A 10,637-nucleotide genomic window follows, 5' to 3' on the forward strand; every position below is an offset into this window, starting at 1 on the left:
CTAAAATAGTATAAACTGCTAGTAGGCTACATAAAAAATAAAAACCGAGGGTCCTAGAAATGCGGTCCTGAAACAGCAGCCGGTCTTGCACAATCTGAAAAAAATTGAGACCAACACAACTCTTTGAACTCTTTATTATGTTCCTCAAACTTTTGCTAAAACTGTGTGCAGCGTGGCAGGGCACAATATACTGCTAAAATAGGCCATTGCCATCAGGGAATGCTTTTTCCATGAAAAGGGTATACATGGTCTGCAATGATGTTTAGGTAGGTGGCATGCCAACAGCCATATCACCCTGTAGCCCAAGACCGGTTGCCCACTGAAGCTAAAGCCCAATTGACATTAATTTTGGCTAAGCCCCGCCCCCCTTAGTTACTGTTGCTACCTCCGACAACTTCTTCTGGGCTCTGGTTTGGTATCAACATGGCTTATGCTGTGACGGCTCTTCCTGCTGAAATTTTATCAAACTTTTATAAAGCAGCAAATAAAGTGTCCGATAGAAGTAGGCAAAAGGGGCTGCAGTGTGCGTTCGAAGGCTATATTCAAGACATACCGGTGAAACGCAAGCAGCAACAAGATCCAAATAGAGGCAAAAGCATAACGGTCACAGTCAAAAAATGGAGACGGAGGCTGGGACTAACAATATCAAGAGCAACACTGTTCATGCAAAGCTAGGAAGGGCTCTATACACTTATATAATCGTTATTATTTACAAAGCAAACGGACTACGCGAGTATAAAGTTGTATTTATTAGCAGCGTGTGCTAGCGTATCAACAATTAGGGCAGAGAACCGAAATCATAACATAAAACTGTCTAACTACTAGCATAACTTCACAGTAAGGTTAAAAGCTAAATGTATCTTAGAGCAAAAGTGAGCTTGTTGATCCTTGAGGCTTGAGGGGTTTCGCTGACTGAGGACGTCCACACAGTTTAATCCAAAAACGACACTTAGTCAGTATTTTACTTCGGTTTTGGGAAGGAAAAAAAACGGACACCCCCCTCCAACCTCTCTGGGAAACGCGTATCTGTGTTACAAATGCCCCAGGCACAACGCTTAACCATATTTCTGATAAAACTAAAAGTAACTAAAGTAATAGCCTGCCGAGACCAAAAATATGAGATGCCTGTGTTAAAGTCAATGGAGCGCTGTGAAAAAGTGTCGGACCGCTGTGGGAGCTCGTTCTTGGCTGCGCTGTGATTGATCAATCTACATTCTAGGGCGTGGCTTAGCCAAAGGCGAATTTATACTTCTGCATCGGACTCCCGCCGTAGCTACGTCGTAGGCTGTGTGTAGCGCGCGTACCCTTCGGCTCACCCTGACGTGCACCTCACCAAAAATGTAACAAAGCGTCATTCTACACTAGATTGACCAATCACAGCGCAGCCAAGAACGAGCTCCCACAGAGGTCCGACACTTTTTCACAGCGCTCCATTGACTTTAACACCGGCGTCTCATATATTTGGTCTCGGCAGACTATTACCGTCATAGTTTTATATAAAATACGGTTAAGCGCTGTGCCTGGGGCATTTGTAACACAGATACGCGTTTCCCAGAGAGGTTGGAGGGGGTTGTCCGTTTTTTTCCCTTCCCAAAACCGAAATCAAATTCTGACAAGTGTTGTCTTTGGATTAAACTGTGTTGACATCCTCTCAGTCAGCGAAACCCTCAAGGATCAACAAGCTCACTTTTGTGCTCTAAGATACATTTAGCTTTAGGACCTACCTGAATAGAGACCTACCCAGCTTTGCATGAACAGTGTTGCTCCTTGATATTGTTAGTCCCAGCCTCCGTCTCGATTAGGATATGCGATGGTTCATGTTTTGACTGTGACCATTATGCTTTTGCCTCTATTTGGATCTTGTTGCTGCTTGCGTTTCACCGGTATGTCTTGAATTTAGCCTTCGAACGCATATTGCAGCCCCTTTTGCCTACTTCTATCGGACACTTTATTTGCTGCTTTATAAAAGTTTGATAAAATTTCAGCAGGAAGATCTGTCACAGTATTTAGCCATGTTGATACCAAACCAGAGCCCATATGAAGTTGACGGACATAGCAACAGTAACTAAGGGGGGCGGGGCTGAGCCAAAGGTGAATTGTGCATCAACGCGGACAACGACGCAGAAGTATAAATTAAAACCAACGCGTTGCCTACAGCGTAGAGGCTCCGGCGTAGGTCCGACACAGAAGTATAAATCAGCCTTAAGCAGGGTTGAGCCTGGTCAGTACCTGGATGGGAGACCTCCTGAGAAAACCAGGTTGCTGCTGGAAGAGGTGTTAGTGAGGCCAGCAGGGGGCGCTACTCACCCTGTGTTCTGTGTGGGTCCTACTGCCCAGTAAAGTGATGGGGACACTATATCAAAGAGCACCGTCCTTCGGATGACATGTTAAACTGAGGTCCTGACTCTCTGTGGTCATAAAAAATCCCAGGATGTCTTTCGAAAAAGTAGGGGTGTAACCCAGTGGCCTCTGTCCATCATGGCCTCCTATGATGGATTATGATATATATATATATATATATATATATAAAATAATTGGCTTCATCACTCTGTCTCCTCCTCTCCACCAGTAAGCTGGTGTGTGGTGGGCGTTCTGGCGCAATATGGCTGCCGTCGCATCATCCAGGTGGATGCTGCACATTGGTGGTGGTTGAGGCGATTCCCTCCTCTATGTAAAGCGCTTTGAGTGCCAAGAAAAGCGCTATATAAATGTAATGAATTATTATTATTATTATGTGTAAAATTGACATTCACATGATGGCCGAGAGCATCACAGTCCCTCGGCTGACTTGTCATCTTCCAACAGTGTATCATGATGTCAACACTTCCAATTAAATGGTGTACATGTTCACAGCTGCTCGTGTGATGTAGGCTACAAGAAAACAGGACCAGGCTACCTTCTTCCACTGCTCCAAGGTCAGGTTTGATGCTTGTTTGCCTATTCTTTGCTCTCGACAGGGGTCATCATGGGTACTCTGGCCGGTCTGCACCTATACAGTCCCATATGCAGGGCTGTCGCTAGAAGGGAGAAAGTTGGTTACAATTCTCACGGGCCCCGCAACTTCAACTTAGGGGGACAACCCCCATTCAACCCCCAATCGTCAACCGCTTGAGTGTGTTTCAGAAATGTCACGGCCCTTATCAGAACTCCAAGTTTTAACATACTACTAACGCAACTCACCCAGACATTGTCCCATTTCGTGTGTGTTACAGAGGCCGATAATGCAGGTAAACCTGACTCCCTTGATCTCAAGAGGCACACTAGTGACTGACACTAGAGACTGCGGCCTTGTTCTTATTAGCATGCCGACCTCCCATGCCGAAAACGCCAGTTCGAGTACCACTCAAAGCAGGGGCGAGTAGGACCGGAGGGGTTACATATGCCTTGTGTGGGAATTATTTAAATAAGGAATATTTTGACACGCTCGTCTACACAAATAGTGGCATACAAACAGATACTTCTTTGAACATTGGTCCCGTGTTTATGATCTCAAACAGCAATGAATAGTGGCCCACTGTTAATGTGCAAGAGATGCCCTTTGATCAGTCTAGTTGCTGGAGCCACCATCCACCATGTGGATTTGCTGAGGGCTAAGAGAGCACAGCCAGATAAAATATTCTTGAGAAGGAGAGGACACAGAGGTGTCTTTTTTGCATTAAAGTACAGGTCTGTTCTGAATACAGAGAATCAGGCCTTTTGGTGTTTACGGAGACCTGGTTCAGGATCCAGACACTGCCATTTTGTATTTGATTTTAAAACATTTTGAGGTGTTTTAGTACACCCTGAAGTAAATACATGTCATTAACAGAAAATCCTTAACAGATATTTTGCTTATGCAGGTATAGACACATTTGCCAAACTAAGAGGTAAATATGTAATGAAAGCAGCAAAGAAAATGAGGTCCAAGCATAACATAGGGGTTGAAGGCAGAAATTTATTTGAGAAGAACCTTTGCCCTATATTACAGGACTATGATACCATTTATAAAATTGAAACAAAGACACACTAAATGGCTAAATACCGGTACTAATTCAAAATTGAAATATGATAACATATATTAAAATAGGTATACTCTTTGCCTTTTTCAGTTACAATATGTAAATTAGATTTTTTTTAAAGAAATTGACACGTGCATCACACAATTTTTAAGAGAATAAATTAAATATGCTGTTAGCGGACAAGTTATATTATAGGGTGAATACAGGTTGATTAGTGAATCTCTTCAAAATTATTGAATAACCTGACCTGCAAAACATTCTGGATTTGTGAATAAAACTGTATGAGAACCCTTCAACTAAGGCATCAAAAAAACTTCATAGAAAGTGAAAACAACAACAACAAAAAACATTCACTCTAAACATCCATATACGTATTTATTCACCCCACAAAAGAAATGTAATAGAGGATAATTTACTCTTTATAACCTGCAATAAATGTTGTCTGTATTATATGCTAGGGGTTGAACGACTTCAGATTTTTTAAAGTCGACATTTATTTGATGAAAGTCGAATTGATGTCGAGTAGTCGCTGATGACACCATTGATGAACAAATAAACCTGAACCTATATTTCTCACAGCTTTCTGCTCATTCTAAATCAGATATAGATAAAGCAGCACAGTAAAGATTTCATTTGTATTCTGTATTAGTGTGAGATAGAGAGCGATTGCGCATGAATAGAACCTGGCAGCGTCTCTCTACTACTAGTGAAGCTGTGAGTTTTAGTTACTAAGAAATTATATGCTAGAACGTTTCAGTTTCTAAGCTATTTTATTGATAAATCACAGAACAGAGTTCAGTGTTAGCGTAATGCAGCAGCAGCTTAAAACGGCGATTAACTTACCTGCACAATAAGCTGTGTAAAACGTGCATTCACATGATCAATTTTGAGCATCCAGATGGTATAATCAAAAATATCTTATGGAGTGCTCCCTGAGTATTTATTTGTCATTTTAACTGAAACGGAGCGTAAAAGTGGACTTTGAAGATTTTTCATCCTGTTTCGCCCTCTATAGGCCATGAATGATCAGCAACATTTACACAACCTACATTTATGTGGAATTTTTCTAACATAAAATGCACTTATTGTGCACATAACAGTACATACAAGTTTTTACATTGTACTTTTAAAAATACCTGCATCGGTCACAGTGCAGGCAATGATGATGACGATGACAAGGGAGGCAGGGAAGAGGAGATATGGATCCAGGGTGGACCAGGGCGTAGCCAGGGGAATGATGGATCGAAGCAGTATAAGGTGGACTGGAGACCCAGGCAGAGATGGAGGGATGAAGGACCAGGGCGACACCGTAGGCTCAGTGGACCAAGCTGTAGCCGGAGGAATGGTGGACCATGTTGGAGCCAGGAGCTTAGAGGACTGAGGTGCTGCCGGTGGGAGTGAGGATCAAGGTGGAGCCGAAGGGATGGTAAAACCCAGTGAATTCGAAAGGGTTTGGTCCTGGAAGTTCTGGTGGCTTGGAAGTTCGTGGTGGAACCAGGGGGTCGATGGACCAAGGTGAAGCCGGAAGGACTGGTCAAATAGCCGAGGTTGAGCAATGGCCTTAAAAGACTGCAGTGGAGCCACATGGTCTCGAGACCTTGGCTTAGGTCTTGAATCTTTTGACTATGGTTGAATGGGCAGACCAGGAGACAGAGGGCCGAGGACAGCTAGAGAACCGGATGAGACCAACAGAGGTGGTGGAGTCAGGAAGCCGGGAGTGACCAGTAACGAAGAAGCTTGGCTACTGGACTGAACCAGTTGAGGAGGGAGGGCTTGCATGAGACATGTTAGGGATACTTGCTCTGGGACATCCTCTGGATGGACTGGCCCTGGAACGGGGAAAGTGGACACAGAAGTGATGGTGTCAAAGTTCTCTTCGACCACCCCCACAGTCGGGGGGAACTGACCAGCTACAACATGTAATCGATGTACTGCTGCAGCGAGTAGCTGGATTACCCTATCAGTATAATTTGCAGGAGGTGGTCAACGAGACCACTCCAGAAACACATCTTCAGTGTGTTCTTGCACCAGGGAACCTGATCGCCCAAGTCTGAAAATTCCTCCACAAAATCTTCCAGAGGACATTCCCCCTGCAGTAAGTCCATGATCTGAACATCTGGGTGAAGGTAAGTAGCTGCATTTAAATGCTTTTTCATACTTCTTGTGGTTTGGTGTTCTGTCACGGCGCAGGCGATGATGATGATGATGACAAGGGAGGCAAGCAAGAGTAAATATAGATCCAAATGCAGCTTTCGCACTTTATTAACAAAAGAAAACAAAGAGGGTAATCCAAACAGTGAGTAAGAACATAATAGCGTACATGTAGGGTAAGAACAATAAATGTTTTTTTTTTTAAAGGACTGAATCAAAATGAGAGCTTATAAACACAGGAAACTGAGGAACTTAGCAAGAAATAGGTGCACCACATAATCAGTTATCATGACAACAAAGCTATGATCTGAACACATAAAACAGGAAAACAAGAAAAACAGACTAATAGTCCATGAACATGTCCTCATCAATAGGGATGTGTGATATATCGGCCACTATATCGGTATTGGCCGATATATTATAATTTTTAATGTTATCGTTATCGGGCCGCTAAGAAAATCCAGCTAATATAATAAAGCTGCAGTCGGCAAGTCTGTCAGATTGAGGGGACTTAGCCAAAATTTGTAATGTTTACAACTCTCATGCCCCTCCCCCACTACTGCGAGCAACCTCCCAGATTTTCTGTGAACGTGCCCGTCTCTTCAACATCAAAGCATCATTTTCTTTTCTTTGGTTGTTTTTGACCTCCTAGCTCTGGTTGTTAACCGAGGAACTTCAGGCGTGTGCATGTGATATTGTAACGTGCGCGAGGGGGGAGGGGGGATCTGTGGCGTGTGCACGAACTGTGATTGACAGTCAGATCTCACACGGCCCTGCGCTGACTGGACCAGAAGAACCGGGAGCGGTGGATATTTGCAAAACAAATAACACCAGCAGGTGGAGGTAAAAGGAGCGCAGGTTTTTTTCTAAAACCGGCTGATTTATTTTGTTCTGTCGGAGCATATGGCGCTTTTCCACTGCATGGTACGGTACGGTTCGGTACGGCACGGCACGCTTTGGCGCTTTTCCACTGCATGGTACGATACGGCTCGGTTCGGTACGGCTCACTTATGGCGCATTTCCACTGCATGGTACGGTACGGCACGGCTCGCTTTAAATGGTACCACCTCTGTTGAGGTTTCAAGCGTACCGTACCGATACTAAATGTGACGTGAAAACTCTGCAGATCACTGATTGGTCAGACAGAATCGTCACTTCAGCGTCATTGTATTTGCAACACGAGACACTAAACCCGCTATATTTAAAGGGCACCTATTATGACATTTAAAATGTTCCTAATGTTGTTGTGGGAGTCCCCAACAACAGTTTTACATGCATGCAATGACAAAAAACACTTTTGTTTTCGTATAATATGCATTTATTTTTACCTGATTTGCTCACCGACTCCCAAATGATTCGTTCAACGACTCGTTTTTCAAACCCCTCCTCTGCGCGACGCTAATCTGCGTTGATTGGTCAGATGACCCAGCAGTGTTTACAGAGATAATACTTATTTTTAACACGGAGTGCAATGATGCTTTTATCAATTAAATTGTATTATAATAATGATTATAGTCCACTGCTTTATAGTTTGTAGTAAAAAACTAAAAATAAGATAAAGAATTTAATGTTATGTTAGCGAGCATTGCCCAGAGTTCATATTGTAAAAGCACAATCAGTCTTTGTTTGCGTTAGCCCGATGCATAAACATAACGTTTTTACAAAAAAAAAAAATGCAGTTATGTTACGAGGTATTACTCTATTCTTTAGACAACTCCGAAAACAACGACAAACACTTCACATATCTCAATACAATTGTCATTGAAGACCTAGAAGCTAAACGGTGCTTACACAACAAACAAAATAATTATTAAGCATGCTACATAAAATATAAAAGCAAAAATTATTAATAACACTTACAGGTTGTGATACGGAGGAGGAAGCTGATGCAAATACACTTGGAACTGAACCTTCCTTCAATATCAGCCGGCTCGCGAATCCAAGTTTGATTGCATTTAAAAAGCAATCGTCTTCAAAATGACGCGAACAAAGCACAAGGCTCGGACTACACTTCTGTGGTTTAGTGAATTGTAGCCACTTAGTCTTCAAATGCTCCTCCTTGGGCAGATGAAAAAAGTTGTCTTTTGAGCCGCACTTCAGAACACAGCGTCTCGTCGCCCTGATGTTTCCCTGCTGGCCTTGGAGCGCAATAAGTGGGCGTATCGTATTCAAATAACTTGACAAGTTGACGTCATCTAGTCAGAGAAAAAGCTTCGGTCTTCTAACGATTCATAAAAATGACTCAGAGTCGACTCTCACTTTTGAAAGACAATAACTTTATATACGGTGCACTTTCATATTTCAAACTTTGCAGGATGTTTTTGTTCACTTAGATCTATGTTACACACTACATGAAAGGTAAATTTCAAAATTCCATAATAGGTGCCCTTTAAATAGCCAGACAACAGCAAACGCGGTAGCACCTGTTTTTAGAGTTTTTACTTGACAAAAAAAGTTTAAAAAAATCAAACAACAAATGGCTGAATCGTGGTCAGTGGACGAGGTGCAGACGTTCCTCTCGTTGATTCGCTGAAAACCTTGCACCTGATATGTCAGTTGCGTGTGAGAAGTTCAGAGAGAGTTCAGAGCATAGGTTCGGAGTCGGAGCCACTGATGCGCGTTTGAAAGTTTGGATGACAATCGAGGTAATAAATAATAATAAAAATAAAGTAATAATAAAATGGTGTGCCTTGTCACTACAAGGCAAGGCAAGGCAAGGCAAGTTTATTTATATAGCACATTTCATACACAGTGGTAATTCAAAGTGCTTTACATAGAAGAACTACAGACATAGCCTTGCCTAATCAGTCTGTGTGCCAAGAGTACAGACTTCAACTATAGTTGCAAACATTTTCTGACGTGCGTTATGTGGGCTAGCTAATTGCTCAATAAAAATAGGCTCATGGTTCAAATTACTTTTTGGCAAATCGGGCAATGGCATTTTAAAATTCCCCAAATTTGTTGATTGTGTTGAGCCTGCCACATCAAATGTGGATGCTGAACCAACCTTTTCAGTTACTGGCCCAAACAAGAGGGACACCAGGAACAGACTGTCACCTGATGGCACCCTGTGAGTGATGGGAAGTTGAAGTTCAGATCATTTCGCTTGTTCGATCTCGTTCATTAAAATTAACTAATCTTTTTTCGAGTCATTTCATTTAAGGGGCTTTAAATGTTATACTTTTAACAGCCAAATTCCCCAAACACATCCACCTACACAGTCTTTATCATATTCTGAATTAAGAAATCATTATAATGCAGTCAAAAATATTTTACAGGGAACATAAGTAATTACTTTACCTTCCGAGTCTTTCGTTCATTTGTCACGTGACAGATGTTCAATGAACAATGTTCATGTTCGAACCCTGCTTCAGATACGAACCTCCTTGTGTGTTGTGGTTTTCTGGGGAGGTGGAGTAATTATGTGTCCCTTTTGTTTTGAGATTTCTTATTGTTTTGATGTTGTTGTTTTACATGTTTGTTATTTAATCACCTCTATCTTTATTTTTTATAGTGCAATCAATAAATTAATTGTACACGTTTCCATTCTGAGTCCAAGTCCCACTAAGTCCCAAAGTTGGCAACCCTGATATGATAAAAAAAAATCTTGCCTACTTCAGCTTTAAACCTTATAAATAATGGATTATTTCCTTCAGCTGAGACACTTCAGATGCACACTGTTCATCATGATTGTTTTGAAATGCCTGAAATATGATTGAAATCATTGAAAAGGAAAATAGAGTCATAGGCTACATCACCCGAAAGTGCACCCATGAACAACAGTAACCAAATTACCTAATTTACATAAACACAAACACACACAAGTTTGTTTTGCTATAATTGTGAGAACATTCCATAGGCGTAATGGTTTTTATACGGTATATTCTCTCCCCTATCCCTAAACCTATCACAGGTTTGAATTATGATATAATTATTCCTATGACGTAAAATCCATATAGCCTATAAATGTAAATGTATATGTCTTATTTATCCAAATTTATCCAAAGCGACAAGTAGGAGAGCATTTAACACACACTCGGCGACGTGACGAGGTCCATACGGGTTCTGTTGTCTTACTGCGTTACAGTAGGTGACCAAATTTGGCTAGCTGCTGAACTATATCCCAATTAGTAATTAGCATTAGTCTAAAAAAATAAATATAATACCGAAAACACTCGACATGTCAACAAAACATAAACAGAACATCTTCCCAAACACATATCAAGCTTATTTAAAAACCTCGAAAGCATAAAGACTCATTCAAAGAGAGAGAGAGAGAGAGAGAGAAAGAGAGAGAGAGAGAGAGAGAGAGAGAGAGAGAGAGAGAGAGAGAGAGAGAGAAGAGCCCTTTAGAGAACAAGAGTCCTCTGTATTCACTACCCACATGAAAAATAAATGTAAAACCTTTTTCTTTTTAAGTCTGTATTCATTCAACTAATTTACTGTGGGTTATAAACATATGTTTTTTTTTTTTCAAATTTCTCAACA

Source organism: Phoxinus phoxinus (genome assembly GCF_949152265.1).
Source record: "Phoxinus phoxinus genome assembly, chromosome: 8".
NCBI lineage: Eukaryota > Metazoa > Chordata > Actinopteri > Cypriniformes > Leuciscidae > Phoxinus > Phoxinus phoxinus.